Source organism: Lolium rigidum, chromosome 3 (assembly GCF_022539505.1).
Source record: "Lolium rigidum isolate FL_2022 chromosome 3, APGP_CSIRO_Lrig_0.1, whole genome shotgun sequence".
NCBI classification, from domain to species: Eukaryota; Viridiplantae; Streptophyta; class Magnoliopsida; order Poales; family Poaceae; genus Lolium; species Lolium rigidum.
The window spans coordinates 402,432,010-402,458,040 of record NC_061510.1 but is presented as its reverse complement, the minus strand read 5'-3'; positions in this window follow the sequence as shown (position 1 = coordinate 402,458,040).

The window sequence follows — 26,031 nt, the reverse complement described above, 5'->3', positions numbered from 1 at the left end:
TGGCGGTCTATGTACTTTGTCGTAATGCCCAATTAAATCTCACTATATTTATCATATCATGTATATGCATTGTTATGCTTTTCTCTATTTGTCAATTGCCCGACCGTAATTTGTTCACCCAACATGCTTTTATCTTATGGGAGAGACACCTCTAGTGAACTCGTGGACCCCGGTCCTATTCTTTACATAGCATACAATCTATCGCAATTGTGTTTACTGTTTTCTTTGCAAACATCTTCCACTCGATACGTTTAATCCTTTGTTACAGCAAGCCGGTGAGATTGACAACCTCACTGTTTCGTTGGGGCAAAGTACTTTGGTTTTGTTGTGCAGATTCCACGTTGGCGCCGGAATCCCTGTTGTTGCGCCGCATCACATTTCGCCACCATCAACCTTCAACGTGCTTCTTGGCTCCTCCTGGTTCGATTCAACCTTGGTTTCTTTCTGAGGGAAAACTTGCCACTGTGCGCATCATACCTTCCTCTTGGGGTTCCCAACGGACGTGTACATCTACGCGCATCAGGGCCTGCCAAAGATGGTACCCGGGGTTTACTAAAGGCCCGGGACTCGAAGAATGAGAAGACTCGGAAGCCCATTTAGTGTTAAGGAAAGATAGTTTGTATTAGGAAAGATAGAGATTTGTAATCTTACGGGTTGGGTACGAAACCTTCCCGAACTCTGTAACTTGTGTATTACGAAATCCTCGGCTCCACCCTCTATATAAGGGGAGTCGAGGGACGAAGCAAGGATCGAATCTACTGTCAACACAACCCTAGTTTTCATAATCGTCGAGTACTTTTCGGCTGAAACCTTCGAGATCTACTTGCCCTCTACTTCTAGCAAAACCCTAGTCTACAATCTGTAGGCATTGACAAGTTAATCCTTTGTCACTAGGCACCATGCCCTAACAATCTTATGACTATTACATGACCAATCTCATCCAATCCCTACCATCCCCTTCAGCCTACAGCGGGGGAATTACTCACACATGGATGGGGGAAACATGGATGGTCGATGGAGAGGCGTCGGTGGTGATGATGGCGATGATCTCCTCCAATTCCCCGTCCCGGCAGAGTGGCAGAACGGAGTTTCTGGTCCCGAGGTGGAGTTTCGCGATGGTGGCGGCGTACTGGATGGTTTATGGAAATATGGTCGAACCCCCTGGCGTTTTTAGGTCGAAAGGGTTTTGTAGCCCGAAGGAGAGCGTCGGGGGGCCGCCGAGGCGCCCACACCATAGGGCGGCGCGCCCCCCTTCCAGGCCGCGCCGGCCTGTGGTCTGGGGGCCATGGGCCCCCCCTGGCTCGCCCTTTTGGCCTCTCATCTTCACGGTGAAAATAGGCCCATTGCGATTATTTCCGGGGATTTTCCTGAAAGTCAAGTTTCTGCACAAAAACGAGACACCAGTGCAATTCTGCTGAAAACAACGTTAGTCCGTGTTAGTTGTATCCAAAATACACAAATTAGAGGCAAAACAATAGCAAAAGTGTTCGGGAAAGTAGATACGTTTTGGACGTATCAAGTTTCTATTATGAAGTTCATGTTTGTATGATTGTTGGTTCAGAAATCTTCCTCTACAATTCAATATGCATAAGTTCATGATACAATGATCGTATTTATTTTATCAACCGTAATTGATACATGATATGATCTATTTGCTTATTTGCTCGAGGACGAGCAAAGGTTTAAGCTTGGGGGAGTTGATACATGCATTTTGCATCATCATTATTGCTACATATATGATTAGTTTTCATTGTTATTTGCCATCATACATCGTTATTTATGCATTTTTAGTCGATTTCCGGGACTTTCCTACAAATTCCCCTTCATTGGTATTTAATTTTTGGGAGGCAGAAAATCTCCTTTTTCGTATTTTATTTGTTTCAGGACTTTCTGGATAGCTAAAAATCGAGGAAAAAAATATCTGATCAGTTTTTCATCCGGAGAAGGACAGTGGGCGAAAGAATCACACGAGTGGAGCCACGAGGGTCGAACAAACCAAGGTGGCGTGCCCAAACGTACAAGGCGTGCCACCCGAGGTCGTTCACACCTCGGGCATCGTTTCGGCTCCCCTTTTATACCAGAAGGTCCGTTTCGCCTAAAAACCTAAGCCATATTTTCCCGAGATTTATTGAGGCGGCGACAGAGGCAAAACTCCTCTCCTACTCCGGGAGAGGGCAGATCCTGCTGCACCGGTGCCTCCGGTGAAGGGCAAATCGACGCCATCGACATCCCGACTCCTCCTTGGCTTGAGAGGAGGCATCTCCATCAACATCTCCACCAGCACCATCATCACCACCATGTCCACATCTACGAGATCGATGTCATCCCCCTCATAGTTTGTGTTGAATTGAACCCTGGATATTGTTTTTAGTGCTACTACATGTTCGTGATTGGTACTTTGTCATTATTTGGTGGGGAGATTATATATTCAGATTGTGTTGTAATCATTATGACTCTGATCCATATCATGTTTGACATTTTTGAGTAGTTCCCCACGTGCCTGAGGGGATAGGATGATCTGACTATGATTTTGTATGATGTGCAATGAGTATTTGGTCAAGTTTTCTATATTTTATGTTGTTCTATGATGGTTTTATGCGAACATCGACTGCATATTACTTCACCTATATGGGCTTATAGGGATGCACCTTAATGTAATGCATTATTGTTGGAGGGGTTGGAATGACAAAAACCGTTTTCCAACACTATGGGTTGCATTAGAGGGGTTTATGTCGGGGACCCCTGATTTTATGGCTATGGTGAAACATTTATGTCTTAATGATTCCTATACTAGCTTGCTCATGAAAATGGCTCTAGTACCCATCATAAGGGGTGTATTTTCACATATCTATGGCTGCACCTAACTTAGGCTCCACCCCTAATTGAATAAAGGTTGACAAAATATTTACCGTGTTTGTTTAGAACTCAGATGATAGTGAATCCATGCCGTCCTCGGGAACTTTAGTCTCATATGAAAACACACACTTGAGCTTGTGCTATTGCTGCATAAAGAATTGGGCTTTTCTCTCATCGAGAGCATTTACTTATTTGATATTTACTTTATGTACTTTTTTTATTGCAAATTATACACCCAAAAACACCGAAACTGCTATTTTTTATTACTGTTTTTGTCAATTTTGCTAACCAATACCTTCAGCTCCTCGTGGGTTCGACAAACTTTCTTATTGAAAAGTACTACAATTGATCTCCTGCGCTTGGAAACCATTAGTAAGATGTATTGATAGATGCATATTATGTATCCCGTTCTTAAGTATTTGTTCTAATCCAATATCTATGCAAGAGCTTGTGTGGGGTGATGTGTGTATTAGATCGAGTAGCTTGGTTTTAATGATTGGATAGTGACAATAAATTCATGATCTATTATGGCTTTGTCTTTTCTTTTGCTACCTCACTAGGGATAAAGTGAATGCATGTGCTATGTTTGTCACGTGACAGTAGTGATGATCTTGTTGGTTCAAACTAGCATATTTGATATTCAAACATAATGTCAAAGTACTTCTTGCTATGCTCTATTAATTCTTAATACAAGATTTCATGGATTTTTCTCTCTTTCTTGTGGAGTATAAGAGAGATGTGTTGCATCATCTGTATGTTAGGAAGTGATGCCCATATGAATGCTTATCTTACTCATATCTCATTGATGAATTAATATTTGTCCACTACAACTTAAAAGAGAGAATAGTCAAGTGAACCCATGAACCCAGGCCACTTTTTATCATAAGAAACACATTTATATAGCTTTTATCTTATTTTCTATTTGATGCACTATTTTAATCCGAAAATACTAAATACTTTTCTTATTTGCATCCAAAACACCAAAAACAATCAACCCCTTTACATTTTTTACTTAGTTATTTTATTTAGTTTACTTTTACTCGCTTTATTTTTACTTGTGTTTTATTTACTTACATGAAACCTTGTGCTTGACAACTACACGGTGAAGTTGGGGACACAAGGCTTTTGTTTTACTTGCAGGATTGCTCGAAGAAGGGAGAAGAGAATACTCTTTGTCCAGTTGCCCGAGAGTTTGATAGAAACACTCGAGTCACCCTAGTGGGGAAAATACTCTACGGACAATCTGACACAACACTCTGCACTTGGAGTCCTAATGTCATCATGTGTTGGATTCATCTCGAATCTCTCTCTCTCTCTCTCCCCCCATCCGACAAACAAGGGAGGCGATCGTCAGCGGGATTGGGAGGGGAGGTGCATGGGCCACCAACCTAGTCGCGCTCCACCATGACCCTGCCCAGCTCGGTCGGCCTCACCGGCCCTTGCGCCAGGCTCACCGCTGAGGCGAGCTTGATGGAGCACGTGGTTGACCTGGGCGTGCAACCATGTGTCAACGTAACCGAAGTCCAGGTGTGGCCGCACAACGCAACGTCTCCAGTAGCAGAACTCTGCGATATACGCATCGCACCTCCATCACTGAGCCCCACGGTCCGTGCACTCTACCATCGTTGTAGTTAGTTCCTTCCTCCACCAATGCCGAGACCATAACTACCAGAAGTCCTCCTCGCCGAGGTGGTTGTTCAGCGGCGGCTCCTTCTGGGAACCTAATTGTAAAAGATAATGATATAGGATTTTTATTTGTAATTTTTTTCACATGACATTGATCAACTTGGTCGAACAACTGTAGGTAATCAGTTTAGATCAGGGTTAAATAGTTCAGGGCGGGGTACAAATAACAGAGATTTAAAGTTGATGGTTCATTTTCTCAAACCTCTACGAGTTTAGGATGTAAAATATACTTTTTCCTATTTTAAACGGCTACTTTCGGTTCTAAATTGTGATGAACGATGCTTCTTAAGGCAGGGCGACTCAAACGGTACTGGCACATCTGAGCTGGTCCACGCGTATAGTTAGATTGGGCGTGCAGGCTTCAGTGGCACAACCCATATGGATCCATCCGTCCGGCGCGACCGATCCGTCCACGGATGCGTCTGCGCGAACAACGCGCACGTCCTGCCATGTGTCTCCATGTGGGCCGAGGGCCCGCATGGCAGCGATCCAACGACATTCTTTCTCTAGCCATCAATGGAGGTAGGCTGACTCCAAAACTGCCGCGCACCGCCTGACGCCGGCACCACCCGATTTCTGGGCTAGCTGCCTACCGTCATCAATGCCGGTGTTTCAGCCTCCGGCCACATCCAATTTCTTGGACTTTATAACACGTCAACCGCGACCATTTTCTTCCACAACCTCACCTTCTTCCATTCCCAACCACCACCACAGGCACCGCGACAACCATGGTTAACGGCATAGGATCGATGCGAGGACTTCTAGGACGGCCACCGGGACCGAGGCATGGTCGTGGTCGAGGTCGCCAAGGTATACGCGGGGGGAGAGGCTAGAATCAACCACCAACATCCCCGTCACCACCCCTATCCCCGTCGCCGCCATCGTCGCCCGAGTCCGTCGCCATCAACCTCTTCTTGGTTTGTGTTCGGCATCACCATCAAGAGGTGTTGTTCGACCGCCTAGGTCAGATGTACCTCTACAACAATTAGACAGTATCAGATTATTTTGGTTGCCATTTTGAATCGCATCGCTCAGATGCCTAGTCCAAAGCGGGTGAAAGGAGAACTCTTGGCTCATGGCATTATCGTGTACCCACGACCACGAGAAGCAGCAGCAGATCTTTTACCAAAGGCGTGGTTTAGTGTACTACGTGTACCGGGATATGATGCCGTGCGGTGCACATGCGTCGGTGCGTGGCCGGGCGCAGCAGGGGAGCGGCTGCACGGTTCGGCCGTCGCCGCGTTGTTTGCCGTGCGGGCCCCACGCTGAACATGCCTCGGTCGCACAGATTTTTTTTTTTTTTTTGAGACAACTCCATCATTTATTCAATGTTGGAGACAATGTTTACATGAAAATTTAAGCCCTCTGGGAGGGTACCCAGCCAGACATGGCGACCAACTGGTAGAGTGGTGGCCATCCTTGCTAAACGATGAGCCTCATCATTCGAAGCACGGCCTTCATGGCGGAATCTGGTTCCTCCTCTTCGTGTTGCTGCATCTCGAATTTCTTGGAGAATGCCGCCGAAACGACCCGTGTTCTTACCCCGTAAACCTTGCGCCACCTCCAAGCGGCCGGTGCCAATCATTACCGCTTGTAGATTCGGATCATCGGCTAGAGCGACACCCTCACGGCACGCCAGTGGCTTCGAGGCATCCAGGATCGATGACGCCTTCATAAACCGTGGCCGCCGCTCCCAAGAACGTACCGGTCCGGAGACCGGCACACAGCCGAAGCCGCGCCCGCCTTCTTGTCTTGGCTACTGCTCCATCCACATTGATCTTGGATGCGCCTTCCGGCGGCGGTATCCATTGCCGTGATCGCCCGCCCGCCTGCCTCCTTGGCCCCTCCGTCACCTTTGGAGCTGAAAGTTCCAGGTCTCGTAGGAAGTTCTCAACAAAGGCATGCGTTGCCAATGGACTTTGGTGCAGATCTTCATGGATCAACTTCCTCCTCGCATGCCAGATGGCCCAAAGTGTTACTACCATCCGCACTAGATCGGGTTGATCCATCGATTCGAACATGGCAAAGAGCCACTGCCGTGCCGATGATTCAGATGATAGGCTAACATGTTCCCCAATCACTGGATTGGCGAGGGCCCTCGGTCGCACAGATGGGCCGTATAGTTTATTAGTGGTATGGTGTCTCTATGGGCCGTGTGTTCCTTTGCAGCTCTTGCTGGGCCGTGAGTACCACGCGGCTCAGTAGGATTCCGATCCGGAAAGACGCCGAAGCTCGCCGTGAAATCGAGCCCGATGGACCCAGCCCAGCCCAGCCCAGCACGAACCTTTCTTCTCAGCCCTAGCCAGTATTCCGCTCTGTAGCAGCAGCAGCCTCAGTCCAAAATCGTCGCCGCTCTTGCACTCTGTACTGTAGCCCCTCCCAAGCAGCGGCACGCCGCAGGCAATCCCCTTGTCCGGCGAGCGGCAATCCACCTCGCCAATCCCAATCGCCGACCACCGGAAGAAACCATTACGCGGTGACCTCTCGTTCCTCTTCATGTCCTCGTTGCCGTGCCTCATGTTCGTTCATCTGTGTTTCTGGTCCGAGTTCGGTGCACATGCGCCCTGGATACCCCTTCCCCTAGCCGGCGGGTTCTTGAGTAAACTGGCGCATTTTCTTCATCCTATCGCCTTCCAAAAGGAACCGCTGTTCTAATGTCTGACGAGTTCGTCTCTGTTGGCCAGTCGCGCTTCGGATGAATACCACGATCTTCTTGATTTGCTCTGGCTTTTGGCCTCTGACAAGTCAGTAGCATCAATGCATCATAGATCGCCAAGGTACGTTATGTTCACCCTTTTTTAGCTGACATTTTTATTTCCTTGCAAACAATAACAACCTACCTATCATCTTTCCATTGTTTGTTGGCTTCTTGTGAAATTGATGGCGAACTAATCATGGAATACTATAGTAGTTCTGTTATTTGATTATAACTGTATGTACGCATATGCAGCAGTATCCCCATGTAAACCACATTGTGAATCTCCATGTAGAATATCTGCATAGGCCATAACTCCATAACGGCAGATGCTTTGTGGCTTTGCTCATTTGGTCGCTCTAATGTAGACCACAAAAGCATTGATATAAGGGGACCAACATCTGCAGTCATTGTTTGTGAGGTGAACGCTGGGTATAGTTTCAGTTCAAATGACAGACATGTTTCTACTTCACTGTGATTGATGCATACTCATCTCACCTACAATGTTTCGAGTATGGGTTATGGAGACAATAGTTACAATTTATTAAGTACTGATCTCAGCTTGTGTTATATTGTTGGTATCACTACTTGCAGTATTGCATAAACACTAAGTTTCTCGGTTTAAATATCATCTATTTCCATCTCGTTTGATGTAGATATAAGCTCATCTGCTAGATATCATCAGCCCCGGCAGGGGATGACCTCAAGCATACTACCTGATGTCTGATGACCTGGTGGTGGAGATCCTGTCTCGACTGCCTCTGAAGTCCTTTTGCTGTTTCAAATGTGTCTGCAAGTCTTGGCTTGCGTTCTCATCTGATTCACACTACTGCCAGAAGCTCCCGAGAGCTCCTGTTGGTCTCCTGTACCAAAAACGTGAGCATGGCACCGCCATCCGTCTTGCTGGACTTCCCTCAACCTCAAGCGACAGGGATATTGACACAACACTTAGCTTTGTGCCACGTTATGAGTACTTAATTAGAGCTTAGGGCTTGCAGCAATGGCCTACTCTTTGTTATCGTGGACGTCATAGGTGTGCAAAAATTTCCAACGCCATTGTGTGCAATCCGGCAACCAAAGAGTGGATGACACTTCCAGATACTCAACCTGAACCGGCCATCTGCTATAATCATCCCATGTTGTGTTCCGATCCACTCTGGTCCCAACAATTCTATGTGTTCAACCTTCAGTGCACCCCATTCCCAGATGGTGGATACAAATCTGAAGTTAAGGTATTTTTCTCGGAGGATTCCACATGGTCTACATGTCTTTGGGAAACTGAAGATGAATTTTGGGGTGATTCAGTCTTTGTAAATGGGGTGTTGTATGTGAGGCACTTATGGGGGCATTGCCTTCTGGCACTCGATGCACCTGGCACACACACACAGTTGCTCAATGATAGGACCATTCAGCTACCGGTATTTCCAAATGGACCAGAACAGAAGGCCTTAACGGGTGTCTTCTCCAGTCATCTGGACTCTTATGCTAGGCACAACAAGAATTGGAAGGTTGCATGATGCGATTTTGGAGTTTGGAAGGCTCTCATAGGTGGGTGGTGAAGCATCGTGTAAGTATGGTCAACGTATTTGGGAGTGATATCTTGCTCCATATTAATAGTCAAGGATTGTGGTATTTCGATTATGACATCCTGACTTTTGACTTGGAGAGAGAGCTGGTTATCCTTCTTGACCTTACTTCTGATAAGGTGCTCTCATTTAGCATTAGCACTGGAGAAGGCTCAGAGATCCTAAAGATTCCAAGGTTCTTTAACCAATATCGAGGTCTACTCTATGTGCCATACTACCGCAAGTTCCAGCTTCAGGGCTTAAAGGGGCTCAAGATCAATGCTAGCTTGTAAATGTTTATCCTAATGAATGATGTAATCTCTAGGCATTGTTTATCCATTATCTATAGCAAACATCTTTATGTATGTACTGGATTGGTCCATGAGCTGTAGCAAACATCTCTGTGTGCTCTAGTTCATCTGGTTGTTACTTATCATTTTCCCGTCAACTCTAATCTTACTTATGGTGGACTTTTTTATGGATGCTCAAAGTAATTTTTCTCTTGCCTTGTTTTTTTTTTTGCGGGTATGAGAATTCTATTATGAAAAGTGGAGTCTTCTTGCAATAAAACTTAGCACTTCAATCTATTTTCTCCAAAATCATTGGTTTAAGGTTAGTAAATCCTGCTTAGTTTCATCCAAGCTTCATCCTGGTCATGAATAGATCACCCAGATTTGGGTCCATAAGCAGTGACAATCGCCCTATGAAGACTCTTTCGCTACGGCTCTGGTGGGTTCTATTCCCTTAACCAAGCCACTGCCGATGAGTCGCCGGCTCATTCTTCAACAGGCACGCGGTTAGAGGTCACTTTCCCCTCCCACGAATTTTCGGATAACGGATCCTTCTAATCCAGTCTATCTAATGTCTTTTTCAGGAGCCAGAGGAAATGCATCTCGGGTACACCAATTAGTAGGTATGAGAGGTTCTGAAAATCTGGAGTAACATTAGTGGTCTACTTTCTAAGCTATTAGTGGTCTATACTTTTTAAGCACCTTTTATGTATTAGCTGCATGACAAGACAGTGACGTACTAGATTGTTGAATTTGTGTGCCATTTGGTAGTTGCTTCTCTGGCCTGTCAACTCTGTTCAAACTTATGCTCGCTTAATAGGGAAAACTGGGGATTAACTGTTGTGTTGATGTTGCTAACATGTGGATACATATCCTGGGCACATGAGTGGAATTACTTGATGAGACTGCATATATTCAGGCATGCAGCATTTCCTGTGACTATTTCAGTGGTTCTCAGTGCAGCTGAGCATGTTCAAAATACCTTGTGTAGATGTGTGTGTCTCCTCTGCAGTCCATCTTTTCCTTGTCCAGTTGAAAACCTGTCCACAAGTTCGTAGCCTGGATTGCAGTGTGTGATTAACATGGTCAATTTCTTATTGCACTGCATATGGTATGGAGGATTAATCAAACCTATGTTTCGTCCAAGTAAGCGGAGGTAAAAACCACTTGAGACGCCCTGCTTGTTAGTTTACTCCAGAATAATCATTGTCACTGTTACAAGTAGAATTGCAAAGAGTCGAGAGACAAAGATTGTAATCAATCAAGTGTTCTTTATTCATTGAGAGAGAATCCTTATATACAATGTCAACAGGCGCCATGAACAGAGGCGTCGTTTTACGGAGGCGGTTCCTGGAGGCGACGCTCCAGGATCTAACTGCTATATGACGGTTCCACAAACGTGGGATTACAAGTGTGGGACCATGCGGGGATTATCCCATAATTAACGGCTGTTAATTATTTCTAACACTCCCCCTAATCACCGCTTCTTTGCATAAGGATCCATCATCTTGATTAAGTCTCCTCCAAAAACCCTGTGGGAAAAATGTGAGGAGTAGTGTATGATATGTTGTTAAAACTCCTTCAAACCCGGTGGGAAAATAAGGAGAAAATGATACAACATATAAATGGTGTTGCCTCCTTGTTAACTCAATATGAGAAAAACCCTGTAAAAGGGAAAACCCATAGAGTTTAGAGAACAATATATGTCGTGTATATACTTTCCTAAAAACCCCGGTGGGGAAAAGGGATAGTATGACATATGACCTTATGTTGATATTACCTCATTAAAAACCTTAATGAGAACCTGGAAAGTAAACTCATTAAGGGAAAAGGAGTGTAATATGATGCTTTGAACAGGAACAACTCAGGAAGATACTCCCCCTGATTCTTGCAAATCTCGAAGCCGTCGCATACCAATTCCATGAATATATTTCTGGAATGTTGAAGTTGGCAGAGATTTCGTGAATAGATCAGCGAGGTTATCGCATGATTTGACTTGCAAGATGTTTATTTCCCCACTCTTTTGGAGCTCGTGGGGGTAAAACAATTTAGGGGCAATATGCTTAGTGATATTGCTCTTGATGTATCCTGTTTGCATCTGTGCAACACAAGCCGCATTATCTTCATAGATAATGGTAGGTGATTCGATAGAACCAATTCCACATGACTGTTGTATGTGGTTTATCATCTCGCGAAGCCACACGCATTCACGTGATGCCTCATATAATGCAATTATTTCAGAATGATTGGTAGACGTTGCAACCAGAGTCTGTTTTGAAGACTTCCATGATATAGCAGTTCCACCATGTAGGAACACAAAGCCGGTTTGTGATCTGGCATTATGGGGATCAGATAAATAGCCAGCATCTGTGTATCCAATCATATTGGTGTCCAGATTTCTCTCGAACTGAAAAAATAGGCCAAGATCCTTTGTGCCTTGGAGATATCTAAAGACATTCTTTACTCCCGACCAATGGCGTTTGGTAGGAGCTGCGCTGTGTCTAGCAAGTAGATTCACTCTGCAAATGCGAGGTCGAGTCTCGTACAATTTGCAAGATACATAAGCGCTCCAATGGCACCGAGATATGGAACCTCGGGTCCCAACATCTCTTCTCCATCATCCCTCGGCCTCGAACGGATCTTTCTCTACGTCTAGAGATCGAACCACCATGGGAGTTTTAGACGGATAGGATTTGTCCATATTGAATTTCTCCAATATTTTCTGGATATAGGCAGCTTGGTGTACCATTATTCCTGAGGGAAGGTGCTCAAGTTGGAGACCCAAGCAGAATTTGGTTTGACCCAAATCCTTCATCTCATATTCTGTCTTTAGATGATTGCGTGCTTCATCAATATCTTGGGTGTTGCCAATGATGTTGAGATCATCGACGTACACTGAAATGATGCAAAATCCTGAAGAGGACTTTTTGATGAAAACACATGGGCAGTCATCACTGTTGGAGTAACCCTTGCGAAGAAGGAACTCACTAAGTCGGTTGTACCACATCCGTCCCGACTGTTTCAAGCCGTATAGAGACTTGTTCAGTTTTACACAGTACATGTTGCGCTTTGCGCTTGCATCCGGGACAGAGATTCCGTCAGGAACCTTCATGTATATGTCCGAATCTAGTGACCCGTAAAGATATGCGGTCACGACGTCCATCAACTGCATAGATAGACGATTTTGCACTGCCAAAGATATTAGATATCGGAAAGTGATACCACTCATCACTGGAGAATATGTCTCATTGAAATCAATGCCGGGTCTCTGCGTGAAACCCTGTGCTACGAGCCTTGCTTTGTATCTCACCACCTCATTGTTCTCATTCCGTTTCCGGAGGAAAACCCATTTGAATCCCACAGGGAAAACATTGGGAGGTGTTGGTATTGCTTCTGTGAATACCTTCCTTTTATTAAGCGAGGCAAGTTCTGCTTGTATTGCATCCTTCCATTGAGGCCAGTCGGAGCGTTTTTCACACTCAACGATAGTCCTTGGATCATGATCATTAAGAAGGGTATTTGCAATTGTAGCGAGAAAAATAAGTGTCGACAATCGTAGACTTACGGTTGAATGATTCTCCGTAATCGATATAGTTGATGGATATCTCGTGCACCGTTGATAACTCTTCGTGATTTCCCAATACGCGTGAGTCTAGGTGTTCCGATGTCCCAGCCAGTGTGTGCAAGCTGGAGCTGGGTTGTGGAGGTTGCCCTTCCACTGGGTGTATACTACCCATAAGGTGTTTGTCAACGTTGAGTTGACTTGCATCTACTGACTTTGAGGAGTTTCTCCTCACTCTCCTTTGCTGCTTGCGAGAAGCGGGATCCTGGTCGAGGCCGTACTACTCCCCCTCTTTTGGGAATGGGTAGTTGAGTGGTTTTAGTTGGTACCTCCACTCTTTCGGGCGCATTTCTGGCCGGATTCAAGGATTTTGTGACACCTTTTAGATCAGTAAATGAATCGCGGATTATTTGCAAGATGTTGCAAATTTATGATTTTCCGAACTTGGAGTTCGGTCTCTTGGGTACGTGGATCGGAGGCTGAAATGGCAAGAGCATTCCAATCAATTTCCGGGCATTCTTTCTGGTACTTGAAATCTCCCCCTAATGCCGGAAAGTGTTCCTCGTCAAATATGCAATCGGCGTGACGGGCTGTGAATAGATCCCCAGTAAGAGGTTCCAGGTACTTAATAATCGACGGCGATTTGTACCCCACATAGATCCCCAGTTTTCTGTGTGGGCCCATGGATGTCCGCTGAGGTGGTGAGATCGGGATGTATGTAGCACATCCGAACTTACGCAGATGGGAAATGCTAGGTGGATTTCCACGTACCAATTGCAGAGGGAAGTACTCGTGATATGCGATGAGGTCGCAATTGTATTAAGTCAGCAGCGTGTAAAACTGCATGACCCCAACACGACGTTGGCAAGCTGCAATTCATTAACAAAGGTCTTGCAATGAGTTTGATCCTCTTAATAAGGGACTCAGCCAAACCATTTTGAGTATGGACATATGAAACAGAGTGCTGAACTTCAATCCCCAGGGCCATGCAATAGTCATTGAAGGCACGTGAAGAGAATTCTGCAGCGTTGTCCATGCGAATTGATTTAATTCGACTTTCCGGATAATGGGCCTGTAACTTAATTACTTCCCTCATTATCTTGGCAAATGCATGGTTTCGTGTGGATAGAAGGCACACATGTGACCATCGTGTAGATGCGTCAATCAAAACCATGAAATACCGAAATGGTCCAGATAATGGTTGGATGGGACCACAAATGTCTCCTTGAATACGTTCAAGGAATTGAAGTGGTTCAGCTTGTATTTTGAGGTGCGAAGGCCTCAAAATTAGTTTCCCTGTGGCGCATGATGTGCACACGAAGTCGGATGACTGAGGGAATTTTGACTCATGCAAATTATGACCAATGGAATTGCTAGTAATTTTCCTCATCATCCCGATACCAGGATGGCCTAGGCGATCATGCCAGGTTTGGAATGCATCAACATTCTGGAAAATTACCTTGTAAGCAACATGTTCTACGGGCTTGATGTACGTATAGTACAGTCCGGACGACAGAGAAGGAATCTTTTCAAGTACTTGCTTGCCATATCCGTAATCTTTTGTGAAGAGTAGATACTCCTCTTTGTTGTCTTCATGGGTTTCGATGTGAAAACCGTTCTTACGGATATCTCGATAACTGATTAAGGTACGTGAAGAATCGGGATACAACAAGGCATCCTCAATTATCACTTGTGTACCGTTTGGGAGGGTAAATATGGCACGCCCAGTGCCAACAATTACCGTATCGCGTCCGGCGATAGTTAAAATATCTCCATTCATCTTTTTCAGAGTCTGAAAATATTTTAACTCCCTCAGTATGGAGTTTGTGGTAGCACTGTCCACAAGGCATAATTCCTCTTCCATCGGATTGTCCCCGTAGAGAGCTATACATAAAAATGAAGAATTTTCAGTGAGAAAACCTTATTTGAATATATAGTATACAATCTCTATTATATCAAAGTGCTGATACAATATAACTGACAACAATACTTATGTTCTATTGCAACACCGCACCAGAGAATATTGAAATCCATCATGGTAATGTTGGAATGAACTATGCAAAATTAATGATAGTTTCAAGAAGTGAACTTGAAATTAGTAGTGTGAACTTCAAATTGTTAAGTATGACATGTTGTAGATACTCCCCAAAATGAATTTTAGAGTCCATCTCTCAGCACTAGAGAGTATAATCTGATAAATCAGTAGATACTCATATTTCTAGAACCTTATGTCATAACTTAATAAAAAGTTTGGAAAAGTACTTTGTTAAGCAATCATAATGTCAGATATGACAAAATGTAGGCTTAAACAGTAGTGGTGATAGTCTGCAATGCAGTAGATCAACACACTACCTTGTATTCCCAATACATCAATATGAAGAAATCACTTGAAATTTTGCATATCAATTCGTGCTCGTATTGAGCCAAAGGACTCAAGTAAGATGATGAATTGACGTCTTATTTGCAAGAAATTAAATCTCAATTGCAATGGGTATAATTAATCTCAACATGTGCACACATGGAAATATATTACACCACACTTTTGTTCTGGAATACATGGTACTCTACAGTAAACAGTAGTGTACAAACGTCACGAGTCACTTTTGGCAGCCTAGTTAGCACCGGTGTCGGTGTGGTCAGGATAAGGTAGAGAAATTCCCCAATCCAGGAAACCAGCACAGCGGCGACCACAGCGCGGCTCCTTCGCGTCCCGCTGCAGCGCCGCTCACCGGCGGCGATTGATGCCCCATCCACGCTCATCCTCGTCGGAGGATCCTCCAGGGAGCTGGGTCCCCGAGGCGACGCCATTGGACATGCTGTTCCCGAACCCGAGCGCGACGGGGCTCCAGGTGCCTGACCGGCCAGCATGTCCACCCGACGGCGGGCTCAGCGTGAGGCCAAGGGCTGTCAGGCGGCGGCGGCCGCGAGCGCGTGGTGAAGGAGGCGGCGTTGCTGCAGTTGGGGATGGCAGGCGCGGCGCGACAACATCAACATCAACGACCGCAGCGCCGGCGTGCGGCGCGTCGTCATCCTCGACGGTTGGCGTCGGCGATGGGAGACGCAGGGGCGCGACGGAGTCGGCGACCGCGGCGCTCGTGAAACTCCTCACGCCGGAGTCGACGGTGAAGATGGGTGCCCTGGTCGGCACCGACACATAGGCGAGGGCGTCGCCCTCCATCTCAACAACTGCAGGGGTCGGAGACGGCAGGCGCGGCGCGATGGCGCCAGCGTCGATTGCGGCTGCACTGGAGGTGCCGCCGAACTCGAAGATGGAGGCGGACGACCGCCGGGCAGCGTCCCCGTCGACGGCCGGGCCGTACTCGTGCAGGGGGCAAACTACCCACCCGTGCGATGGGCACCAGAACGGTGGAGGCGCGGCCGCTGGTGTCGGGTCGACGTTCTCGTCGGCCCCAAGCATTGGCGCGGCCGGACCAGCGAGGAGCCAGTCAGGCGCCACCGGCGCGAGGGGTGCGAGGGGCTCCGACAGAGGTGCGGCGTTGTTCGCCGGACCGACAACGTTCTGGATCAGGCGGCGGCGGTTATGGAAACTGCCTGTACCACGGCGGCGTGCACGGTAGCCTCCTGCACCGTGGTGGCGGCCGGTGAAGCGGCCTGGCACGTAGCGCCGGCCGTCAAAGCGGCGACGACCTCCAAATCCTTGTTGGCGATGGCGTGCGACGAAGCGCCCGTGACGTTCGTCCTCCTGTAGCAGACGGCGCAGGTACGAAGCCATGAATCGAGGCATCCTTCTCACCTGCCTGTTCTTGTTCTTCTCGATCTCGAAATCGCTCAGGATTGAGAGCGTGCTGATAACGTGTTACAAGTAGAATTGCAAAGAGTCGAGAGACAAAGATTGTAATCAATCAAGTGTTCTTTATTCATTGAGAGAGAATCCTTATATACAATGTCAACAGGCGCCATGAACAGAGGCGTCGTTTTACAGAGGCGGTTCCTGGAGGCGACGCTCCAGGATCTAACTGCTATATGACGGTTCCACAAACGTGGGATTACAAGTGTGGGACCATGCGGGGATTATCCCATAATTAACGGCTGTTAATTATTTCTAACAGTCACTACACCTGTTAGTTAGGTGCAATACTTGCTCGATCAGTGTTATGCATCCATGCTTAAATGTTTTCACGTGACCGCTTGCAGCACAGATCTCGATGTTGCGGTGCGGACCATGAAATGGTGAAAACGTATCCATGATGTTGAGGCGACGCTGTAGCCCGCAGGTTGCGTCTCTTGGATCCATCGGGGCACCGTTGACTACCAACAATGTGGTGCAGTTGCAATTGTTGTGATGGTGGTCCTATGTGGAGGAATATGATGGCAGAGACATCAAATTAATCGATGGGAAACGTGAGAAGGTCAAGGCGACACGGTACCCCAAAGTTACATTGGTGCCCTATGGTAACTTGTGAAAGCGACTTAGGAATTTCTGATGCATCTCAAACCCATGCCTTCCTATTTTTGTAGAATCATTTCAGGTGCTATAATTGCCCCAGAATTTATGTTACACTCCAAAGTTTTTTTGTTTCTATATTTCAGGAGGATTTTTGTCAACTAGAGCACATCTAAACTTGGCAGTGCACATATATGTACACCTCTCGTGGAAAAGTCCGGTTTGAACCTGGGTGCATGTGAACCCTAGTAGGAAATGCATTTTCCAAATGTTAAAAAATTCTGAAATAAAAATATCCGGGTACGTACGCATGTTCCACGTGTGCGTAGAAAGTTTTCGCGGAGAAACCACTTTTTTATTTCAGAATTTAAAAAAGACAAAATACGTCACATATATACTGCTATATAGCCCTTCAAAATTTCACTTTTTTGCCGAGACAAAATAAAAGGTTTTTTCGTCACGAAACTCATATCCAGGGCACATATTTGAGATCATCTGGGAAATCATTTTGTGTTTCGATTTTTAAAACATGTTTTGACATCACAAACGGAACTTTTCAAAAAGTGGGTTCACATGCCCCCATGTTCCATATATGCAGTCTCCACCTCTCGTAGGATATATATCGCTAGAATTATGATCACGTACGTATGGTTGTCATCTGCAACAACCATGTCAACTTGTCAAGTGGCCATCATGGTTTTCTTTACTCATGTACACCTAGCAACAAGTAGTACAGTGGGCCCGGGAATACATGTCTTATTTCATGGCTACTGACAGGCACGTTGAGTGTCTCAAATCACGATGATTGGAGTCCCAGGAGATCTTGGAATGGGAGGAGTTATCTTTGCAATACATTGTCTCGGACTGAAGAAAACTATATCCTCCATTAATCGGGCACCTCATGTGCACTCTTAAGAGAAGTGGGGTTCCTCCTTTGATTGTGGTTCGTTGAGTATTGTAGTACTAAATTTATTCTCGTTCTTGAAACAAATCTTCGAAAGTGCCAACTATTGGCGCAAATTCAATCAAGTGAAAGTATGGGGTTCAAGTGCTAACACGATCTCTTCTATACTCCTTTTTTTATTTCATTAGCTGAATTCCGGTGCGTGCCACTAGGCCTTTTTTTTCTTGTCACATTTTTCATATTTTAAGGTTATTTTCCCGCTAAACTGTCAAAACTCCGGTCCCCAGGCCGATCGAGAACTGAAGCTCCACCAATTCATCGGCCGTCCAACGCCCTAATGTACCACTCCGTGGCGGACAAGTGACGAAGAAGAGCGCCGCCATGCAGCTCGACAACTACAACTCAAATTCACTGTGATGTCGTTGTTTCTGTTAATGTACATCCAGTGTAGTCTGAATCCAAAACAACGACAATCTTGAGAAAAAACCTCGAAACAGCATGTCATTTATCATCATCAAAAACTGGACTGACATTATTCAGATATATGGAATTTCTGGTTGCAAGTTTTGAAGTTAGAGCAGATAGTATCAAGGCAGAAACAGTTTAAGTCAGGGACCGGAGATGAATTCTTGGATGATTACAGCAGAACGCATGGTTGCTCAGACATAACTGGTACACAGCTCCCAACTCAGGTAATCCAAAGTGCAACTAAGTAAAAAAGTATCAGCATCAGTCGATGTCCTACGAAAGTATCAACGTCTATGAATGCATTGGCACAGATAATCAGGCATGGATTACTCAATAAGTTGTTCTGTGGTGCCATTTTGTGAGCAGGCAAGACTAAGTGCAACCCACCAAGGATCTCCTCGAATGAATACTGGCACATCTATAACACAGGACTTGTATTTCATGAACTCAAAGGATTACAACCATATGCATAATGGACGAGTACAGGAAGCTCGGGGCCTGGTATAGCCAGGAGGATCCAGGACATATAGATACAAAAGAAAATTTGGCAGTTTAAGGTTCGCACCGAATCTGAAAAAAAAAACATCAGAAGAAGTCAATTCCTAATGATCGGCAGCACATTGGCATGATGATTGATCCTTTTTTCTCTGCAGCTTGACAAGGTCCTGGAAATCAGTTTGAGACAGTCACACCCTTCACCAACAAGCTGCACTCCATGATTTCGGTGCCTCATCAGCCTGACGCCAGAGCTAGTGGACGAGGCGGCAAATCCGGCGATTCCGGCCAACTACAGGGAGTTTGTGTTCAGTGAGTTCATCGAGGTGTATGACGCCAACAATGCCAGCAGGGAGGACATGCTCGATTCCTTGAAGATCCACCACGACTAACTGAACGACGAGCAAAGTACTCATGATTTCGGCTGCTGCCATGCCGAGGGCACGAAGTAAACAGAGACGGGGATTTGTTTTGGCTGCTGTGCGTGCTTTCTCTGAATTAGGGTCGTCAGTGATTGTTGTACTAATCAAGACTATACTAAAATTCAAATTGAGAGAAACAACATCACATGGATAGAAATAATAACAGCAATGTATGGAACAGATAGTATAAAAAAAAGGCGGGCGCTAGCCGTCGGTCGGCTGATGCGGTGCCAAAAAATCGGTTGCTTCCAGGACGGTTGGATCATGATCGTACGCAGGCAATTAGTCTATCTCTCCTAACATCGCTTTCCTCCACTGCTAGCTGTGCTACAGGCCCTAGTCCTGCTGCTTTGCTTTTCCCATAAAGGTCATGGGCTGTTGCCTGTCGGGCATGTGGTAGAGCCTACCGTAATTACTGCTGAGTAAACAATGATTTCAATAGAAAGACAATTTCATATCTTTACAATAAAATTGCTGGTGTATTTACAACAATAATTAAATATAAATACAACAAAAAGTTAGGTGAAAATCGTAAACAATGATTTCAATGATAAAGGCAACAATTTCATATCTTTACAACAAACCACTAATGTATTTACAACAACAATTAAAAAAAATTCCACATAAAGTTTAGGTGTTTACAACAAATAGTAAGCAATAGTTTCAACAAAAAAATCTTAAATTAATATTTCTTGTGCCAAGATATTTTACAACAAATCACTAATATATTTACAACAACATTTAAATATAAATTCCACATAAATTTAGGTGTTTACAACAAATGGTAAACAATAATTTCAACAAAAAAACCTCAAACTAATATTTTTGTTTTCATGATATTTTTACAACAAATCACTATTATATTTACAACAATTAAAAACAAATTCCACATAAAATTTAGGTGTTTACAACAAATAGTAAACTATAATTTCAACAAAATAATTTAGCAGCCAGCTATATATACGTGCATGCGGCAGCAACAGAGCTAGTAAGGTAGGAGTATTAGCATACTGCGTGCAGCTCCATTTATTAGCTAGTTTAACCAGCCACCTAGGCCATGTGCCATGCAGCAACAGGTTGCAGTGCATGCATGCTAGCCAAGCGCGCGTACGGCTGCTCCACTTTCTGCAGTGCATGCAGTGTATTCCGCAACTGAGTTCTAAGCCTCGCCAAAACAAAATAATTCACTTTTGTGGAAGTTGATTTTGAGACCCGACAATTACTCAAAAGCCGTCAAGATTAGCTTTAAGTTTCAAGCTTTTATCAAGGTCATGTTCCAGATGTGGGATCACCCCTTCAATTTAGCCATCAGATTTAGCTCGTTCGATCAAAATGGCCAGCATATTAGCGACAATATTGATTAAAAGTGGTGATAGAGGGTCACCTTGGCGCGCAATCCTTTTCTCGTCTGGAAAAAGCGTCTCGTGTCATCATTAACACAGATCACCACGCTTCCTCCAAACACGAAATCATGATCAAATCTCTCCACTCTGGTGAAAAACCTTTCATCCTGAGTGTCTGATGAAGGAAAGACCACTTAACTTTATCATACGCCTTCTTGAAATCAAGTTTTAAAATAACCCCATTCATCTTTTTGGTGTGCAGTTCATGAACCGCCTCATGTAGGACTACTATCCCATCTAGGATATTACGTCCTTGCATGAATGCGGTTTGTGGCGGCCTCAACACATGATCAGCCACTGTATTCAATCTAATGGTGGCCACTTTCGTGAAAATCTTAAAACTCATGTTTAAGAGACAGATGGGTCTATACCGCTGAATCCTTTCTGCCTCCTTAACCTTAGGTAACAAGATAACCTCTCCAAAATTTAGACGGAATAACTCCAACTGTCTTGCGTGTAAAACCCGCAGAAGGTCCGATTTAATGGTGTCCCAAATTTCCTGATAGAATTAAGCAGGGAAACCATCTAGACCCGGGGCTTTGTTATGTTCCATTTAGAAAATAGCTTTATTAACCGCCTCCTCTGAATAAGGAGCCGTTAAAATAGCAATCTCCTCCGTAGACACTTGGGGCATGTCGCCTATTTGAGATTCATCCAAATCTCATCCACAACTGGGCCCTGATAGTCCCGCCGAAGAAAGCGTCGTAGGCTGACTTGGAAGAGTAGCAGCCGTCGCCAGTCCACCTCCAAACTAACTTGTCGTCTCGCTTGGAGTCGAGGGAGACAACGGCTAGTCTGTGCCATAACAGAAAGAACTCAGCCAGTGCTTGCTCACCCAAATCTGGACCGCAATCCAGGAGCCACCCACCGGCCAGCCCTTACTTGACAGAGCGGGCATTGGCCCTCCGCTTGGAGACCAGCAACACCTCATGTGGAGAGATATCCTCCACCTTATCTCCTCCAAGCCACCGGTCTTTCCAAAAACGCGCATGCTCTCCATTACCCAGCTCGTAGTAAGTAGCATCGTCAACAATCGCGGAGCACATGCTGGGCGTTTGGATGTTAAAGTCCGCCCAAGCATTGGAGGGATCTACCTTCTGAAGCCACGACCACCGGCACCTAAGCGCCAGGTTGAGGAGTTTGAGATTCGAAATCCCCAAACCGCCCAATATGGCGTATATTTCATGTGGTAATATATTCTTAAATTTTGTGTGAGGAAAGGATGCTGTTGAAGAACTTGCATCTTTTGTGCATTAGATGCACCAAACAACCGTTATGTAATGTCCTAGATTGTTGGCTTTATGTGGTCTGGATGGTGAGGTACTTGCCTTTTCAGCACGCGTAAACTCTGATGGAAGTATGCTCGCTAAATTTGGAAAACTGCAGACTAATTACCTCAAAAAATACTGCGGATTAAGTACCTCTGTTGTGTTGATGTTATCATTTGGAGCGCCATTAACCAGAAAAAAAATTGTAAGCACACGTGTGTGCTGGCTCACTTCATATGTTTAAACATGGATACATGCAGTACTGTGAGGGCATTTCAGTAGGAGCTACTTGTTACCCGGCCTGTCCACATGACGATGCTGATAGTCTAGTGATTTTGACATGCACTTCACATGGCCGGCATGTTCCGCTACTTGATAAGTTGGATCAACTCCATTTCTCGGTTGGTCTTACCAAACAGGTGGAGGTAAAAACCACTCGCCGTTTGTTAGTTTGATCATCACCGTGACGTGACCGAGACGAAGATGTCTCAAAGGAAGGAGTATGCATGATCGATATGACAGGATATGAGTACACCATCGTTACATTGGTGCCCGATGATGCCACCTTCGAGCAATTTGGGAACTTCTGATGCATCTCAATCCCATTTTGTAGAAGCAATTCAGGTGTTAAATTTGCCTCAGTATTGACACTACTCTTCAAGTTTTTTGTCTCTGTATTTTAAGAGGACTGTTGCCAACTAGAGCGAATCAAAATTTGATAGTGCACGTGTATTCGCTGTGCTCATATGTAAGTATGAACTCTCATGGAATATATATCCAACTCCTCTAGGATTATGATCACGTACTTGTATGGTTGTCACAACAAAATGGATATCTTTACTCAGGTCACCTGCATCATGCTACATCCAGCTACAGTGGCCGGGAGTAGGGGTGGGTAAACACGGTTTTATGGTTTCACCGGTTTGAGCTTATTTCAAAAAAGAAAAATTGCACTAAACTGAAAGTGGATTTTAGATTTATGAAAGAAAATGAACTAGTACTACTACTAGCCGGTTTGGAACGGTTTTGACCGGTGTAAGTTTTGTCCACCCCTAGCTGGGAGGACATGTCTTCCTTCATGGCCGACACGGAGTTTGTGGCATGCTGAATGTTACAAAGATGGAGTGGATTAGCCACGCCACGAAGTTTGGGATGCGACGAGTTGGAGCATCTCCGACCGTTGGAGCTCCTAGACCAAAATCCGGCGCTAAATCCTAGACCAAAATCCGAAGCTATTTAGGGCCGGATGGATGTAAAATTTGGTCTGGAGATGTCCATATTCCTAGCGGCGAGCCTAGGATGGATGTAAAATTTGAACAAATATAGACGAATTCAGATAAAACCAGACGAAATACGTTCAAACATAGGCGTAATTTAGAGATATTTAACATATATAGGCAAGTTCAATATATTTGAATTCGGCCAGAGGGAAACATAAACTTAAAGCTAAAACACGGCGATCTACATGCCGAAATGGCGGTAGAACGCCGTGTAGTCGCTGCCGTCGTCGTAGCTGGAGTTGTCGGTGTCCTCGGGCGGTGGCGCCTGCTGGCTGCTCTGGCCGGCGTCTCCGTACCAACGGCTGGAACCCTGGCCAGGGTTGCCGTGTGGCGGCGTCGGCCGATACAGCTCGTCGTCGCTGCTCTCCTCGAGCTTGATCAGCGGCACGGGTGCGACATGTGCGGTGGGTGTGGCGCGGGCAGCGCGTCGCCGCGCGGCCGCCAGGTCGAACAGACGCCTATGCTGCTCTGCTTCCTGCCTCTCCCAGTCTTGCCTGGACCAGGCGAGCGCGGCGTTCATCGGGAGGGCGTTGTCGGCGGGGACGAGGTCGGCCAGCGACCCCGTGATGGCCTCGCGGATCACCTCGTCCTCGGCCCGCTTGGCCTCCTCTTCGGCGAGCTGGGACGCGGCGGCCGCCGCTGCGGCGTCCTTCTTGGACGTCTTCCTCTTGCGGCCCCGCGAAGGAGACGACGACCGGTGCCCCCCCTCGCGGATGACAAGGGCGCTGCTGCTGCCCCCTCTGGTCGGCGGTGGAGATGCCGGCTCCTTCTTGACGGCATTCGGCGTAGCTTGTGGAGGAGCCGACCCGCCCGACCTCGATGCCGACCTCCACGCCAACCCAGCCGACGAGGACGACGGCGCCATCCGTAGCGGCGTCCACGAGCTCCCGTGCCGGCGCGACACGGTAGGTGCCACCGGCAACGGCATCCCCAGTACGGGGGAGTTGCCACCCTCGATGTGCGCAAGCATGTTCTCGACGGTGCGGCCCGGCCTGCTCCACCAGCGGCGGCCGGCGGCGTTGTTTTGCGTGGGAGTAGGGGGAGGGCCATCGTAGGCTGCGAGTTCGCGCTCGTACCTTTGCCGGAAGAAGTCCGTCCAAGCCTCGTAGTTGTCAGGGTAGAACTGAGGCTCCGCGCACTGCTCGTCGCTGAGGGTGACAAGCACCGCGTCGATCTCCGCCTCGAGGGCGGCGCGTTCGATTGGCGGCGGCGGGATCGGGACGCCCCCCGCGCTCAGGCGCCAGCCTCCGGGGGCGCGGAAGTTCCGTGGGTAGCCCGCCACGTGCAGCAACCTCCCCTCCCATTGGTGGAGAGATCGCAGACCGAAGCCGTTGTTCGCCGCGCTGTCGCCGAAGTTCGCCATTGTTCGCTCGAGGAGATTGGGGAGAGAGGTGGTGAATATGGAGACAAGGTGGTGAATGCGGTCAGACGCGGTAGTTCCGCGATAAATAGAGGGCAACGCGCGTGAAATCGAGGTGACGGCATTAACTCGCCGCGTGGAAGCTACGCGTTCGGCGAAGACTGACCAGCGGCAGGCTTTTACAGCGCGTGGAAGACGGTGCGATTAGGACGACGATCGGCCTTTCTCGCCAACAGGTCGGGGCCACCAGCCGCGCGGGAAGTTTTCTCGACGTTTCTCGCGCTTTCGTTTTCTCCGGACTCCCCGAGCACTCCCTGGGGGCCGGAGATGACCTGGGCTCACCGGATGGATGAAAGCTCAAATCCGGGCGAAAACTAGGATTCGGGGGCGCAACTAAACCGTTTTCGTCCATCCGAATGAAAAAAAGGATCGTGAGAGCTTTCCCGAAGAGACGGCTGGAGATGCTCTTATCAAAGGTGACACAGAGATTTTGAAGACAACATACATCGGTGCGCACCAGATTATCAGTCTATCAGTCAACTAGGACTCTGCATCTTAATTTTCAGCGGAGAGCTGTTAATTAGGTGCAATTAGAGGTGTAAACAGATTTGATCGGAGTTTTCTCATATCATATTTTTTACTATATATTTTTCTTCTATTCGGATTGGAGCGGATATTGATGGATTTTAAATTCGACGGCGGATATACCGCATTACAGATTCAAATCGGGAATGGGACGGACTCGAACCGGAAATAAAAATAGTCAGATATATGCTCTCTCATCGGTAGATAGCTGTAGTTCTTGCAAATGTTTAGAGGGATTTAAATTTTTAGTATTGTGTAGTTAAGAAAAAAGAGACACACTACACTAAAACTCAAGCATTCGTAGAAATTTAGAGCTAAACATGCTCGTCAAATAAATTTAATAATTCAATAAATGCTAACCTTATGAGATTAGCCTTGACTTTTGACTTAAAAATCGTATTATCCGTTTAAAAACCTTCAAATTATTCTAATAAAATTTTGGATAATCCATATCCGCATGCTATTTGCTATACCATATCCGAAGGACCTCTTTGAAATCGGATATCATTGAATTTTTTGAAATAAAATATAAATACCTTAAAACGGATTCGAGAATGATTCAACGCGGAAATTATATTATCCGTTTACGCCTTTAGGTGCAATCCTTGCTGATTAGGATTTTAGCAAAAGCAACTTGAAAAATACGAATCTAGGGGTCCGAGAGGATGAGTAGGTGGCATCTGCTGGAAGGCCACGGCCCAGCCCAACACGAGCCGCCGCTCCTTAGCCGTACTGAGTACTGACCTAGCGACCAGCTCTGCAGCCTCTGTCCAAAATCGGGACGTCG